Raw genomic sequence first — 16,175 nt, 5'->3', positions numbered from 1 at the left:
CTGGATCTGGTATTGGCAACGGGGGATGACATGGTAGAAGAGACCTACAGATCGGTAGCCATCTGGGGGACAGTGATCACCAAATAATAGAATTCACCATAAGACGTCGAGTGGGTAAGGTAACTAGTAGGGTGAAAGTGCTAGACTTTAGGAAAGCTGATTTCAATGAACTCAGGCGTTTAGTCAAGGACGCACTGCAGAGTAAGAGTTTTAAAGAGTTGGGAGCCCAGGAAGGGTGGCTGTGCCTTAAGGAAATGATCCTTCAGGCACAGAGGGAGACGATCCCGATGTGTGGAAAAAGGGGGAAAGGGGCCAAGAGGCTTCCTTGGCTGACCAGAGAAATCCAGAGCAGTCTATGGGCTAAAAGGGAGGCATATAAAAAGTGGAAATGGAGAGAGATTACTAAAGAAGAGTATACCTCCTCTGCTCACGCTTGTAGGGAGGCAGTTAGACAGGCCAAAGCGACCATGGAGCTGAGGATGGCATCCCAAGTTAAGGATAACAAAAAATTGTTCTTTAGATATATAAGGAGTAAAAGGAAGGCCCAGGGTGGAATAGGACCCCTACGAAATGGGCAGAAGCAATTGGTGATGGACAGGGGGGACAAGGCTGAACTTCTCCATGAGTTCTTTGCCTCAGTGTTCCTAAGTGAGGGGCAGGACAAGGCTCTCACTGGGATTGTAGAGCGGCAGCAGCAGGATGCCAGACTACCAAGCATAGACCCTGAGATGGTGCAGAGTCACTTGGAGGAACTGGATGCCTTTAAGTTGGCAGGCCCGGATGAACTCCATCCGAGGGTGCTGAAGGCACTGGCCGACGTCATTGCGCAGCCACTGGCGGGAATATCTGAACTCTTGTGGTGCACGGGCCAGGTCCCGGAGGACTGGAAAAGGGCCAATGTGGTCCCCGTTTTCAAGAAGGGGAGGAAGGAGGACCCAGGCAACTATAGGCCAGTCAGTCTCACCTTCATCCTAGGCAAAGTCTTTGAAAAAATTATCAAGGCTCATTTGCAAGAGCCTGGCAGGACAAATTATGCTGAGGGGAAACCAGCACGGGTTCGTAGCAGGTAGATCATGCCTGACTAATCTAGTCTCTTTTTATGACCAGGTTACAAAACACCTGGACTCAGGAGTAGGGGTTGACGTCATTTACTTAGACTTCAGGAAGGCCTTCGATACGGTATCCCACCCCATACTGGTGAACAAGTTAAGAGGCTGTGACTTGGATGACTACACAGTCCAGTGGGTTGTGAATTGGCTGGAGGGTCGCACCCAGAAAGTCGTAGTGGATGGGTCGGTATTGATCTGGAAGGGTGTGGGCAGTGGGGTCCCGCAGGGCTCGGTCCTCGGACCGATACTCTTCAATGTCTTCATCAGTGACTTGGATGAGGGAGTGAAGTGTCCTCTGTCCAAGTTTGTGGATGACACAAAACTGTGGGGAGAAGCGGACACACCGGAGGGCAGAGAACAGCTGCAGGCAGACCTGGACAGGTTGGACATATGGGCAGAAAACAACAGAACGCAATTCAACAAGGAGAATATACAAAGTGCTGCACCTAGGGAGGAAAAACATCCAGCATACCTACTGCCTAGGGAATGACCTGCTGGGTGGCACTGAAGCAGAAAGGGATCTTGGAGTCCTAGTGGACTCCAAGATGAACATGCGTCGTCAGCGTGACGAAGTCATCAGAAAAGCTAATGGTACTTTATTGTGCATCAGCAGATACATGATGAACAGAACCAAGGAGGTGATACTTCCCCTCTATCGGGCGCTGGTCAGACCACAGTTGGAATACTGTGTGCAATTTTGGGCACTGCACTTGAAGAGGGATGTGGATAACCTGGAAAGGGTCCAGAGAAGGGCCACTCGTATGGTTAAGGGCTTGCAGGGCAAGCCCTATGAGGAGAGACTGGGGCACCTGGACCTCTTCAGCCTCCGCAAGAGAAGGTTGAGAGGCGACCTTGTGGCTGCCTATAAGTTCATCATGGGGGCACAGAAGGGAATTGGTGAGGTTCTACTCACCAAGGTGCCCCTGGGGGTCACAAGAAATAATGGCCACAAGCTAGCAGAGAGCAGATTTAGACTGGACATTAGGAAGAACTTCTTCACAGTTAGAGTGGCCAAGGTCTGGAATGGGCTCCCAAGGGAGGTGGTGCTCTCCCCTACCCTGGGGGTCTTCAAGAGGAGGTCAGATAGGCGTCTAGCTGGGGTCATCTAAACCCAGCACTCTTTCCTGCCTATGCAGGGGTCGGACTCGATGATCTATTGAGGTCCCTTCTGACCCTAACATCTATGAATCTATGAGAAAACAATACTCAATATGTTCTCAATAGTGCCTCTGTTGGTCACATATCAGATTGCTCTAAAGGGACTCAGACCTTGGATCCCTATGTGTTTATGTCTTACACACTAAAGAATATAGGCACAGGTGTAGTGACCTCTTTCAGTGCTTGGGGCAATGTGGTACTGGGAGAAGGGAAAGAAGGCATGGTGACCACCTGTGGAAGGGGGGAAGAAAGGGAAGCAGCATCTTACCTGCCCCAGCTTTCTGCACCTTGGCAGCAGCTGCTACTGTGGGCTCTGGCAGCTGCAGCTGGGGAACAGGCTTGCAACAGCCCCATGACACCGAATCCCTGGGGGCCTTCCCTAGAGCCCTGTTTGTGTCCCCCGCCCCCTCCCTCAGTCCCCTTCACAATACACTGCTAGGTGCAGGGAGATGTTTGCTGTGGCAAAGACTCTGTAGAGGTGGACACCATTCCCCTCATCCCCCACAGCCTCCCAGATATACTACTGCATGCAACTACTATGGCCAGGCTGTGCAGAGATGCACCTGCTGTGGCATGCCCCTCTAAGTTGGTGCCTGAGGCTGGCAGCCCACTCACCACTCTATTTACATTCTGGAGTGACAAATATTAAATCCTTGCTCAAAAGCATGGAGGCGTTTCTACTTCCCACTGAAACATCTGTAAGATTTAACAGGGATAAAACTTTTATCTTCATTTTGTTTTGAAAAATGGCTGAAACTATTTTTTTTTCCAACTGAAACTGGAAAAAAAGTCACTCAGACACCTAGCATGGAAAATTTCACCCCAAGGGGTAAAAGGCAAAGAAAATTGTAAGTAAGTCTATAAGAAAATCTGGGACATCCAAGATGCTGCTTACCCCACATCCCCTCAAGCTAGTGGTGCTACTACAGTCAGTAGCAGAGGCCAGCAGGCAGGGACACAGGTGCAGTCCAGTGGGAAGGCAGAGCTGCCTGGCACACCATGCCCGCCTCCCCAGTGGACTGTGCCCCTGCAATTCTGAAATGCTTGTTTTAATTTTTACCAGCTGGCTGGGACTGACCTTCAAAATCCAGGCCTGTCCTGGGCAAACTGGGATGCATGGTTACCCTAATTATAAGTAAACACTGTCTTTTCAAAGGTTATTAATTATGTGCTGTACCACCTGCATCACTTCCAATAGCCCTCCTTCTGAAGCTCAGGTTTCTGCAAGTGCATGTATGACCTATAGCAGTTATTACTTTCTTAAGGCTTTTAAACCCACCAGCTGAAATGTGTGCTTCAAATGGTAACACTTGAAATGTTTAGTTAATTACAAACAAAGAGTACAAATTATACTGACAGTTTCTTAAGTCTTTAAAGCCATTGGTAATAGAAGAACACCCACATACAAACACCCATCACCACTAGAGTTATTGTGTAAATGTGTTGTGGCAGCCCAAAAAGTCCTGAGTCCACGAACCACTTGCATTTTCATACATGCACAATATTAACATGTTGCTATCACCTAATCCACAACACTGTATACCATAAAAAAAGATTCACTTTAATTTACTTGATTGGTAGCTGATCAGAAGGTGCTCTTCAGCCATCTTAGAGGAGACTGAAACGGCTTTTAAAGCTAGTAAACCATGCATTAAATTCAGTCACAGAAGAGAATCGGTGCTCTCACTTCCACCTCTACTATGATTGGTTTCTTGCCATCAAGCATATGTTAATTCAGTTCCAAGCGACAGAGAATGAGGCGTGCATACAACATTCCATTATTTGTTGATATTTTTTCCACTTACATATTAACTTTGGGATCAAGGATGTTGAGAAGGACAAGGTAGCCTGCACGTGACATTCTATTGTTTCGTGGGCCATGGCACTATAAAAGCAGTAGTGTCTTCTAATTGATCACTGGTAGTACATCTTTTCAATTGCAGCAATGAAAGTATGAATAATGACAGCAAGTATGATTTTAAATCAGCTCTTACCACAATTTATGGCAAAATAAGTCATTGGGAAGTTATTATTTGAAGTGTAGAAGGGTTGAATTCAATCAGGGGCTGTTTACTTGTTATAAGTTTTAACGGTCGTGGTTTAGATCTTTGGCTTTGCCAAATCACTCATCTTGTGGTTCCTCACTCTCCTAATATATTTCTTGCTGTTCATTAATACTTTTATTTTCTTATGTCTTTGTTCTTTTATTTTTCACGTCCTACCCAGAAGAATTTTATTGTTGTGACACACGGAGCGCATTTACATGTGTACTTTAATATGCATTAGCCTATTTTAATGTACATTAAAGCATCATTCTAAGAGTAGAGGGAGGGCTCTTTAATTAGAGGGGCTCTGAGAGCCCGTCTAATTAAAGCACCCAGAGCATGTCATGCATCACGCTTAAAATGGCAGTGGAGCCGCTTTACCTAAAGCTCACAGAAAGAGCCACCGTTTTTAAGCACGGGGACACTGATACGCAAGATGCTGGAGGATGCTAGAGCTTAGTAATTACCATGCTCCAGCAGCAGCAGACTCAATTAATCGTAAATACAGTGTGTTGGAATAGCCTCGCTGCTCATGTATAGGTCCCCTAAAAAAACTATGCTATTTAGTTAATGTGCATTAAAATAGGCTAATGCTCACTAAGCATCACTTAAAAACCGTGCTGATTATTAATGTGCATTAAGATAGGTTAATGCATATTTTCCTAGTACAGGGACAGAGAGTTATTTTGGGCGGAGGGCCGCTTACCCAGTTTGGGCAGGCTGTTGAGGACTGCATGGGTAGTCCTACCCCTTGACAGGTGCCCTGCCCCCTGGTCACCATCTTGGGACCAATGTCCCAGGGCCAGCTCCGGTGGGGCCCAAAGCAGGGAACAGGCTGGCAGGGGTCTGTGGAGCCAGGCTGGGCTGCACCGGCAGGGAGAGGGGGGAGCTGGCCCGGCTCCATAGAGCCCCTGCCGGCTGGGACCCCACGCTTCTGCCACCCTATTCTGGGCCCCACTGACACTGGCCCCAAGACACCAGTGCGGGCCCCATGCTCCTGCTGGCTCCCCACCCACTCACTCCCAGTGCCCCCCAGCCCTGCGGTACAGGCGGGGGGCAATGCACAGCCTTGACCCCCTGCTCGCCGGCAGGGAAGAAGCTGGTGCTGAGCACAGGGAAAAGCAGCCCTTCACCCACCCCATGGCCGGTGTTCCCTGCTGCAGCCACTCACAGTCCATGCAGGGCTGCCTGGAGCAGGCACAGGCAGTCCCACATGGACTACAAGCAGCTACAGTGTGGGGCACCGGATATGGGGCGAGTGAGGGGCCACTTTTCCCCACTTGCAGCACAAGCTTGTAACCCATCCCCACTGTCAGTCTGGGCTCCACACCAGCTCTGGGCTCACCTGTCAGGGCTGCATGCAGCAGCAGCAGCTGCAGCCCCACTGCTTGTGATGCTGGGCAGTGTTGGCCCGGAGCTCACATGCTGGGCAGCCCACAGGCAGTGGTAGCAAACACTGCCCAGTGCGGCAAGCGGGGGGGCTGGAGCTGCTGTTGCTGTGCATAGCTCCAATGGGTGAGCCCAGAGCAGGGGCAGGGCCCAGGCTGACAGTGGGGTTGGGTTACAAACTGGTGCTGAGCATGGGGGTGGGAAAAGTGGCCCCTTGCCCACCCCATGGCTGGTGCCCAATGCTGCAGCCGCTTGTAGCCCACATGGGGCTGCCTGTGCCTGCTCGGGACAGCCCTGCGCAGGCTGCGAGCGGCTGCAGCAGGGAGCACCAGCCACAGGGCGGGGGAAAGGCCACTTTCCTCTGTGCTGGGAAGGAGCAGGGAAGGAGCCCAGGGAAAAGCTGAGCATGGGGGAGAAGCAGCCACTCCAAAGCAGCCACTCCCCCGCCCCATAGCTGGCGCTCCCTGCTGCAGCTGCTCGCAGCCCATATAAGGCTGTCTGGAGAAGGCAGAGGCAGCGCCATGTGGGCTGCAAGCGGCTACAGCATGGGGCGCTGGCCACAGGGTGGGCAAGGGGCTGCTTTTCCCTCACCATGCTCAGCTTTTCCCTAGGCCACTTTTCCCCAGGCTCTTTCCCTGACCTTCCCCCCACCCTTCCCCCTTACCTGCAGTTCCAGTGCAGGGCAGCCACATGGTCCCAAGCCAGAAGCCCCTGCTGGGGCTTCTGCCTGGGGTGGCAGGGCCGGGTAGGGCCTGCTGTTGTGGCAGCCCGCCGGGCTTCCCCTGGGTCCTACTGCCGCTGGTTCCTATCATTTTTGACAGGAACCAAGGGCAGATAAATATTAATTTTCAAAATTTTTTAGGGGCCCTGCAGGCCGGATGGAATGGCCTCATGGGCCAGATGCAGCCCACGGGCCATATTTTGCCCACCCCTGCCCTAGTACCTCAGAACAGAGATACTAGATTTAATGCGTATTAAGTAAACCACGTTAATGTATGTGTAGATGCACACAAGAAGCATATTTAACCTTCATCTGCATATTTTCAAGGAAACACAGAAATCTTCTGTCCTTTAGTGCAGCTATTGGTAAAAGTCAAAACAGGGCATACATGCCACTTAAAATTGATTTTATGACGGAAGTGATACATAGGCATTTTTACCCAGCACAAGAAACGTGCAAGATTGGACTATACAGCCCAATTCAGGAGAGAACTAGACTCAGTCAGGTTCTGACTGAAATCAAGTAGAGTTTGCTTGAGTAAGAAAAGTGTGAAACCCATGTATTATTTTGAAGATTTGCCCCTGGTGTCAGTTAGTAGTAGTTTGTTGTTGCTGTTTTCTGTTTGTTTTTCATGCTTCTTTACATCTCAGGCTAGGAAATAAAGGCATCCATAAGACAAAAAGGATTCATAGAGAAAAATAGAATATTGTGATTTTGATTCAGTTTAACGACATTAAAAACTGTTCTTTTTTGCGTTTATTTTTAGAATTCATAGGATAGAAATTACCTTAAAAAGAATCCATAAACCTTCGATTACCATATTTTCTCACATATAACACACACTTTTTTTCCAAGAACCAGCTATTGGGAAATATGGAAATAGCAATTCCTGCATCTTAAGTTTTGGCCAGGCAAAAGTGAATGTAACTGCATGAAATCCACAGGGAGTAGAACAATGAGAAGGCTCAGCACTCCCAAGCAGTTGCTATTCAGTTACTTACTAAAAGGAAATACCTTTTTTCATTTTGCCTTTTAGAAACAAGGTGCATATCTTATTCCGGGGTGCACTATATGTGAGAAATTATGGTCTATTAATAACTTAAAGTGGTTCAATCAAACCTTCCAAATTCAACAAAAAATAATTTTCTTCTGAAATTTCAAAGTTACCCTTGGATGACCTAATCCTTTAATTATGTAAAGACTGTAGAACAGAACTAGTGCTAGACCTTTAGCAGCTCAGTCATGAAAGGAATATATTAGCTTCGTGAGGCAAATCTTTAAGTGCATCTTTAAAAATGCTAAATAATACATTCAGTTATGCTTTAGGTATCTTGGATAACTTGAATCATTCTCAGCCAAGTCATATGAAACAGTTGGAAGTTGTTCTGAAATCACAGTAAATTCAAGTTGGTTGGTTTGGCCTAAAACTAGCATTGGGGCTGATTTCATCAAAACAGCTAACTGAGATTGTCAAAATTTTAATTAAGGTAAGCAGAGGCTAGTATTAGGAGTAGGTCTTTATTTCAAACCTACTCAGTGTGCTGTGGGATTGAAAGACCAAGCTGAATATTACCATTTGTTTAGTACAGATTTTAAAAAGTTAAAAAAAGCAGGCTAAGAAATGGCAAGCTGTGAAGCAGTGTATGTAAAAGTTGCAGGAAAATACAGCAGAAGACTGCAAAAAGAAACATAATGACATTATTCTACCACATGAGCAAAGGAAATATTTTTCTGCCTGGTCCATATAGTTGACTTGTATATTGTGTTGATCAGTCATAAGAGGAGAAACATGTAATACACAAAATAATGGATTGTGTGCACACCATTCAGCCTTGCCATTTATGATACAGGAACATTTGATGTGGATTGTTCTTATTCAGCAGATCAGCATGAGCTCCCACACAGCTTTCAACCCTTCCCCTTTTCTTCTGTCTTTGTGCAGGGAACATTATAACCTTGCTCATACACCAGCTACCATACCCATGTGTTTTTCTATGGTGAACAAAACCTGAATTTTTATTACAGAAAACAAGGGGGTGTTGGTTGCATGAGGGCTGAGAGGGTTAGTTGTTCTTTGGGGCCCTCTTTCCAAGACAAGGCATAGTAAAAATAGAGACTGACTTACATTTCCTTCCCTCCCTTTACAGGGCACCTTAAAATGTCACCTGGAAATCAACAAGTAGCCAAGGGAGGCAATAGAGCAAATGTAGCATGCTCACTGTGCAACCCCTACTTAAGAGAGCAGCTGTTTGCCTCACTAGTTTCCTCTTTTTGAATGGTCTTAGGGCTTGCATTTAGAGCTTACTGCAAAATAAACTCATTTTTGAAAGGACAGTGACAGAGAGCACCATGGAGAGTTTGCATTCAGAAGAAGAGTTTTTTAAGAATTTGCCAGAGCAAGATGATAAATGGAGAATTTGAAAATATCAGTTACCTCAGTATCCAGCTGAGGATATGGCAAGACCTCTGGGTTGTAAATCCAGGTAGAAAAAAATGGTAAGCATACCCCTTCAATCAAGGGAGATAGATATAAACATCTTTATAATGCCTTCCCTCGGGCTGTAAACATAATAACAATCAGGCTTGTATTCAGTAGTTAGCCTTCATCAAAGCCCTCATCTTCACTGGGGATGTCTGCATGTGAAATTAATACAAATGAATAAACTCCGGTGGAGTTCAGGCCAGAGTTAATTGCTCCCAGGTGTGCCATTTGCATGAGCGACCATGACCACAGCAATTTGAGCCAGGGCAAAGCATCCCTGCTGGCAGGGGGCCCCAGGGTCAGCCTGCCAACCTGGGGCTCCTCCCTGGTTCAACATGCTGTGGAGGTGCTGGCTGGGGCATAAGGGTACTTCAGTGCCAGGCTAGCCAGCAGACAATCCCTGCACTGAAGCATCCTAGTGCCCAGCCAGCCCTGTCAGCACCTCCATGTGCATTACAGCAGAATAAATAACTCTGCCATAGGATAGTACTTGTGTCTGCAAGTACTATCCTACAGTGGAGTTAACTAGTTCAATATTGCCTGCTTAAAAGTGATCATTTTCAGTAGTACGTTAATGAGAAATTTTCCAACCTTCTTGATGATCTTGATACCATTGATTACTTGAAGACCCTCAAGAAAGGTATCCATAGATGACTACACAGTCATGTGGGTGGCAAATTGGCTTAAGGGTTGTACCCAGAGAGTGGTGGTGGTCGGATTGGTGTCAACCTCGAAAGATGTGGGCAATGGGGTCTCCCAAGGCTCAGTCTGCACTGGTCAGGCTGCAGCTAGAGTACTGTGTTCAATTCTGGGTCCTGCAATTCAAAAGGATGTGGACAACCTTGAGAGGGTCCAGAAGATGATGACTTGTATGGGTAGAGGCTTACAGGGAAAGCCTTGTTAGGAAACGCTGTGGGACTTGGACCTTTAAGGCCTCCACAAGAGAAGGCTGAGGGTGGATCTTGTGGCAGTATATAAATTCATCAGGGAATAGGAGAGCACCCCTTGGAATAACCAGAAACAATGGCCACAAGCGATGAAGAGTAAATTTAGGTTGGATGTCAGAAAGGACTTCTTCATGGTTAGGGTCGCCAGAATCTGGAATGGGCTTCCGAAGGAAGTGGTGCTCTCCCCTAGCTTAGGAATCTTCAAGAGGAGATTGGACAAGTACCTGGCTGGGGTGACATGATCCCAGCACTTTTTCCTGCTACTGACAGGGGGTGGGACTCAATGATCCTTTGAGGTCTCTTCCAACCCTAGCATCTGACAATCTATGAGGTATGTAAAGAATCTCTAGAATTCTCTACAAAGAAGCATCATGACTGATTTGATGAGAATGGTATGGAAATTCAAGCTCTTATTGGCAGAAAAAGAGAGTCTTCAAAATTTAACAGAATGACATCAGCTTCAAACAGAAGCAAGACACTTATTGACACATTAAAGCTGAAACCCAGAGGAAAATTCGAGAGCCAAAGAAAAAGCAGTGGGATGACAAAGCAAACGAGAGCCAAAAGTTTGCTGAAAGCCATGATATGCATAGTTTTTTTCAGTGCAACCAAAGCTACCTATGGGCCATGCACACAGAGAGCCCTCCCTCTAAGGTCTGAAAATGGAACAACAGTCTTTCGAGACAATTCCAGCATCAATGTACAGTGGAAGGAACACGTCAAAGAGGTTCTGAACCAAGATTCTAATGTTAAAGATAATATGAATAAAGTCATTTCATATTATGGAATATGAATCTGTAAGGGACCCCTTTATGGGCTCCCTTACAGACCCACCAACCTCTCTAGAGGCCTTGAAAGCCACTGAGCAGATGAAGAACAACAAAGCATGTGATCCTCATGAAACACCAGCTGAAATTTATAAGCATGGTGGGATAAAAACTCTCTCACCAACTACATGCCATTATTCTGAAATTCTGGAAACATGAACAGATTCCCAGTGACTTGAGAGATGCCAGTATCATAACCATATTCAAGAAAGGAAACAGATTAGACTGCAGCAATTACCATGGCATTGCATTCCTATTCATAGCTGGGAAGATCCTCACCTGCATTCTCCTTAATAAACTCACTCCCCTTGCTCAGGAGATTCTCCCTGTGTTCCAGTGTGGTTTCAGACCATTCAAAGGTACAATAGGTATGAACATTGTTCCCGGACAGCTGCAAAAGTGGTGCGATCAACATAGATATCTTTACATGGCCTTCATTAGCCCAACTAAGGCCTTTGATTCAATCAACTGAGATGCCCTAAGGAAGATCCTGACGAGATCTGGATGCCTGCCAAAATTCATTACCATCATCAGACTTCATGACATGACAGCAACTGTCGTAAACAATGGCTCAGAGCCCTTCATCATTAGAACCGAAGTCAAGCAAAGATGCATGATTGCACCAACACTTTTTTCCAATTATTTCACAACTATCCTGCATCACATTGCTGATACACTTCCTTTTGGGATCAGAATCCAGTGTTCAATTGTAGGCCATATGTACGCCTGTGCAGCATGAGCTATAGGTAACAGGCTGTGTCATATTGCAACCTGACCTAGGCTTGACCTACATAGCAATGATGTAAGTTAATCTTGCATAGTAATAAGGTTCATTAAAATAACAGAAGGAAATGGAAAAGGATTGGTGTATTTCCAAATAGGGAAAAACTCTACTAGGTATAAAGTGGAAGATGATTGGCTTAGCCCCAAAGCATAGCCAAATATTGCAAAACTGTATTAGTGTACTCTGGTTAAACAAAAAGACTTTTAACTTCTCCAAAGCTCAGCAAGAACAAGGAATTAAATCAGTAAAAGTCCCCAAGGAAACAGAGCAGCCTGACCAGTGGACCTGTTTTCCCCTTGAATCCAAGGCTATGTAAACACTGTCTTTATTAGTTCAAATAAGTCTTCACTATTAGATATCCTAATACAGTTTTTGAGTTGTGACCAGAGTAGCTTCACTGGTTCTCAGGCTCTTAGGGACTGCCAATGACCACAATGCTTTCCCTGTGCTGCAGTGGAGCCCTAGCGCCCACCCTCCTGCCTCTGACTTAACCAGGCTGCAGTCTGAAAAGGTTGCCAGCCATTGATTTATACTACAGTACTTGGGCTCTGCAGGCAAGCCAACACCAACTCATGGGAACTGCATTAAAAGAAAAATGACAGATCTCCCAGAAGAGCTTATCAATGAACATTATCAGAGGGGTCTTCAGCAATCAAGTAATTTCCAGCTTTGAGTATGAAGTCATTATTTTGCAAACACAGGTCTTAGCAAATTTAGTTTCCCCTTCTATACAGTAAGATTGCCCCAAGCTGAAAGCAATCACATTAAATCTATCCAGTTCCTGGGCCTGAAGTTACTCTGCTTTGTACTTTGTGCAGTCAGTTACAGCTGTGCAAAGCAGGTGTGAAATGCTACCACATCAGTATTTGACATCCACTTTGCACAGATGTAATTGACTACATCATGTGCAAGGCTGTGATCTATTGCACATCCAAGTTGATGCTGCCTAAGCTGGTACTGAATGAGCAAACCTTTTGTGCAACCCAGAACAACCAGAACTACAATACACTCTCTTCTCAGGTGTGTAATGTGCCTGTATTTTAAATTCAGAATGCCATGTTTTGAAATACTTACCGCTGCTAAGAGCTGACTGACTATTTCCATGGTTCTATATGCTATTAATATAAATAAGGGCAGAAGAGAGATCCATCCTTGACAGAGCATCACGGAATAACAAAGGAAGCACATTGCACATATGTTCACATTCTTGATGCTTCACAGGTACTTCTAGCGACTAGCAAAAGAAAGAGGAGGGGAGAAGCACCACTAGTAGTTTTAGCTCTAGGCTAATTCAAAATTAAACCAACAAAAAACCAAGCAATAAACTCATATCAGAGATTTTTCACAATAGTATTTGTTTGTATTAATCAAGACACTGCAATATTATTTCCATGTGAGAGTCAAGGGCAAATTAACATGAAGTCACTCAACACACATATAACCAGAAAATGATCAACCTAGCAAGGATAAATACATAAAAGCTGTCAGAACTTCCTCCCAAACCATGATATATAGCATATTATTTATATATTTTACCTAGCAAGGATAATAATTCAGAGCTGAGGATCAAAAACAAATATCTGATTTGAATTAAAAAGAGAGTAAAAAGGAGGCTGTGCCAAAGAAATACTGTGATAAGTTGTCGATTGAGATCAATGTCAGAAGGCACCTCCTCACACTTTAATGATATTGGCTTAAGGTGTGTGTAAGGGATATATTGAACTTGCCTTGGAATCCTGGTTGCTACTCCTGTACATCTAAGCAATACATTGGCTGTCATCACTCTGGAGACAGTAGAACTTGCAAAAAGTACAACTACAGGTAAAACTTGCCAGGTACATTATGTCTCGACAGCAAAATTAACCGTGCCATCTACACTGTGTCACAGGCTGCCAATGGCCTGGCTATAATTACATGAACAGCATTTTACTTAATCTTCCTGTCACTTGCAAAAGGTGACATTGATGCAGCAGCAGGAAACCTCCTTCAAGAATTATAACAAAGCAAGAAGAGCATAAATTTAATAGTATATGCAACACAAGGCAAAAAGAAAAGCTTACTTGTTCAGTGAACTTCAACGATTCCTTCAATCCCATATGCCCATCAGAGACAGACAATGACTTGAACAAGGAGCAAGGTTGCTCATTATAAATTATTAATGAAACGTATTCTACTGGTTACATACTCAGGTTGGAGAGCCTTTGCTTTCTTCCTGCAATAAAGTTAGGACTTTTCCTTTTGGGGAAATCAATAACTACATGCAATGAGGCAGTAAGAAAATAGAATTAGATTTATCCAGTCTGAAAGAGCTAACGCACAAATATTTTTAAAATCTCTCTCAAGCATCTTTAAAGTTTAATGGCCCCCTAATGCCTAGCGCATTTGCTCCAGCTACTAGGCCAAGTTACCCCTTGAAAATATTCTCTGTTGTTTATAAAATACACAGACTCATGGCATTGTAAAAAATTAGATGTAGGGCCCTACTCTCCTCTTAGGCAACACTCCTATAAAGCTAATGGAAATGTTGCCTGAGTGAGGACTGCAAAGTAACATTTCTAAAGCATCTACATGACTTAGATGTCAGAGCCCCACTAAAATTAAAAAAAATAAAACCAAACCAGTCAAATGCATTTTTAATTTGTCTCTATGAGTATTTGTTTTGGAAGTGCCTGAGCCCTAATTCAATCAAGGAACAAAGTTATTTTGACAAGGAACAAAGGAACAAAGCATTTTGAGTTATGTGATCCATCTCATTTAATCTTGACCATTCAAAAAGCTGAAAGCAAGTACAAAAAGGTAATGTGCAGAATTAGAATATATGCTGTAATAGTCTGAATACTTTCAAATAGGGATGCTAAAGCCCCAGCCCATGAAGCCGTATCCCAGCCCACAGGACTTCCCAAAAGGGTCCAAAAATTTGCAGTGGAAGCATTAATTGGAACTGATACAGAGCCCCAGGGGCTGGATAACATGGCCCAGTACTCTAGATCAATGGTTTTCAACCTGTGGTCCACAGCCCTCTGCGAGTCCACAGACTAAAAGAGTTCACAAATATTTACTATGATCAATCAAAAGTATGTGAATATCCACACTTACAATTCAAAGTGGTCTGTACCTCCATTCAAAATTTCCAAAGGGGTTCTCACCTCCATTCAAAAAGTTTTTAGGGGTCCACAAATGACAAAAGGTTGAAAACCATTGCTCTAGATCATGCTGACATGGCTGGAGCTGGGAAGCAGACGGTGTGGGCCCAGACTGGGGCAGCAGACAGCACGCAGCCAGATCAGACTGGTGGATGGCGTGAGGCCAGATTGGAGCAGTGCGCACTACCTAGATCAGGACAGCACGGGACTGGGCCCATGGACTGACCCAGTGTGAGATCTGGCTCGCAGACTGACCCCAATGCCACTCATCTAGACCATAGGTCAAGAAAGTTGGGTGCCACTGGTTTAAAAGAAATTATGAATTCAAGCAAACTTATGGGCCAGAAGCAGAAGAGAAGCCAGAGTAATTCCTGCACATACACATGCACACATACACATGCACGCGCGCACACACACACACACACACACACACACACTGGGTGCACCTACACGTGACATATACCGAGCAGTTGACTAACTAGGTGAGCAGTAAACATCTCGGCATTTATATGTATGCCCCTGTTAAGGTACATGAAACTAATAAACTCCGCAGCAGGGTAGTACTTGTAAAATACAAGTATTACCCTGCTGCAGAGTTTTTTCATGGGCAGCAGCACACGTGTAGACGCTGCCCATGAAGCAGCATGTGGAGACCCTGCCACACTCCACAGCATGTGGAGCCCGGTTGTAGCAGCCCTGGCAGACTGAGGGTTGCCTCCAGCCCAGGCTACTCCAACCAACCTCCATTCACTGCACATGAATAAACTCCAGAGCAATATGCTCTGGAGTTTTTTGCTCCCAGGCACACATTCAAATGGCATGCCCAGGAGAAAAAAGCACCAGAACAATAAGCTCAGAAAATTATTATTCATGTACATTAATCAAATATGTAACTGTGCCCACTTAAACTCCTGATTTGAACACTGCTAAACTTAGAGAAATGGTCAAAACATAAATCCAAATTTAGTGGGAATGTTGCAAGTGCCTGTTATTCACTTACAAAGGCGTGAAAAATGCATTTGTTGCTGGTAGCGGTCACAGAGTGCTAAACGTGAACATTGAACTAAGCAATGATCTACCATGTAAGAAAGCCCAGAGCTGAAAACATCTGAGATATTCAAAGTTTGGCTTCTATAGCCAGCAATGTAGCTTGAGCTGTCTTTCCTAGTTAATAATGAAGCTTGCATTTATAATATACTTGCTATTATAGGGCAGAACAATGAAAGGTTTTCAAAGGGCAGAAAACCCATCTTTCTTTCTATTTTGACTGTTGCCGATGAATACCACATCTACAGACCTTATGAGCAATGATGCTAAATAATACTATTGTAAGGTAGGATAATGACTTTTTTAGAGTCACAAAGCCTGTGATAGTGTTGAGAACTAATCCCAGATCCCATAGGTTCCCACTGAATGCTTTACCTACAAAGCCATCTGTGGCTCCCATGTAGAAAGGGAGAATTGAGTTCCTTGTATATAGGTTTAGTGACATTTTTAACTGTTCCTTGCAACTTCCATAGTTAAGGCACTGAATCTCTTATGTTAGATAGGCTGGTATTTGGTTTGTCAC

General features: G+C 44.9%; 1 long non-coding RNA gene across 4 annotated transcripts in view; it reads right to left on the bottom strand.

The window, feature by feature from the left end:
* The window catches only part of LOC132249375 (uncharacterized), a 142,425-nt gene that overhangs the window by 67,676 nt on the left and 58,574 nt on the right, over positions 1-16,175 (bottom strand). The window contains exon 1 of one of the 4 annotated variants that reach the window (XR_009460851.1): positions 13,523-13,599. The exons of the other annotated variants lie outside the window; for them this stretch is intronic. This is a non-coding gene — a long non-coding RNA (uncharacterized LOC132249375). Of the gene's footprint in view, positions 1-13,522; positions 13,600-16,175 lie in introns of those variants that run through there. 4 annotated transcript variants of the gene reach the window in all.

This window comes from Alligator mississippiensis, chromosome 3, assembly GCF_030867095.1.
Source record: "Alligator mississippiensis isolate rAllMis1 chromosome 3, rAllMis1, whole genome shotgun sequence".
NCBI lineage: Eukaryota > Metazoa > Chordata > Crocodylia > Alligatoridae > Alligator > Alligator mississippiensis.
This window is presented reverse-complemented; position numbering and strand designations above follow the sequence as displayed.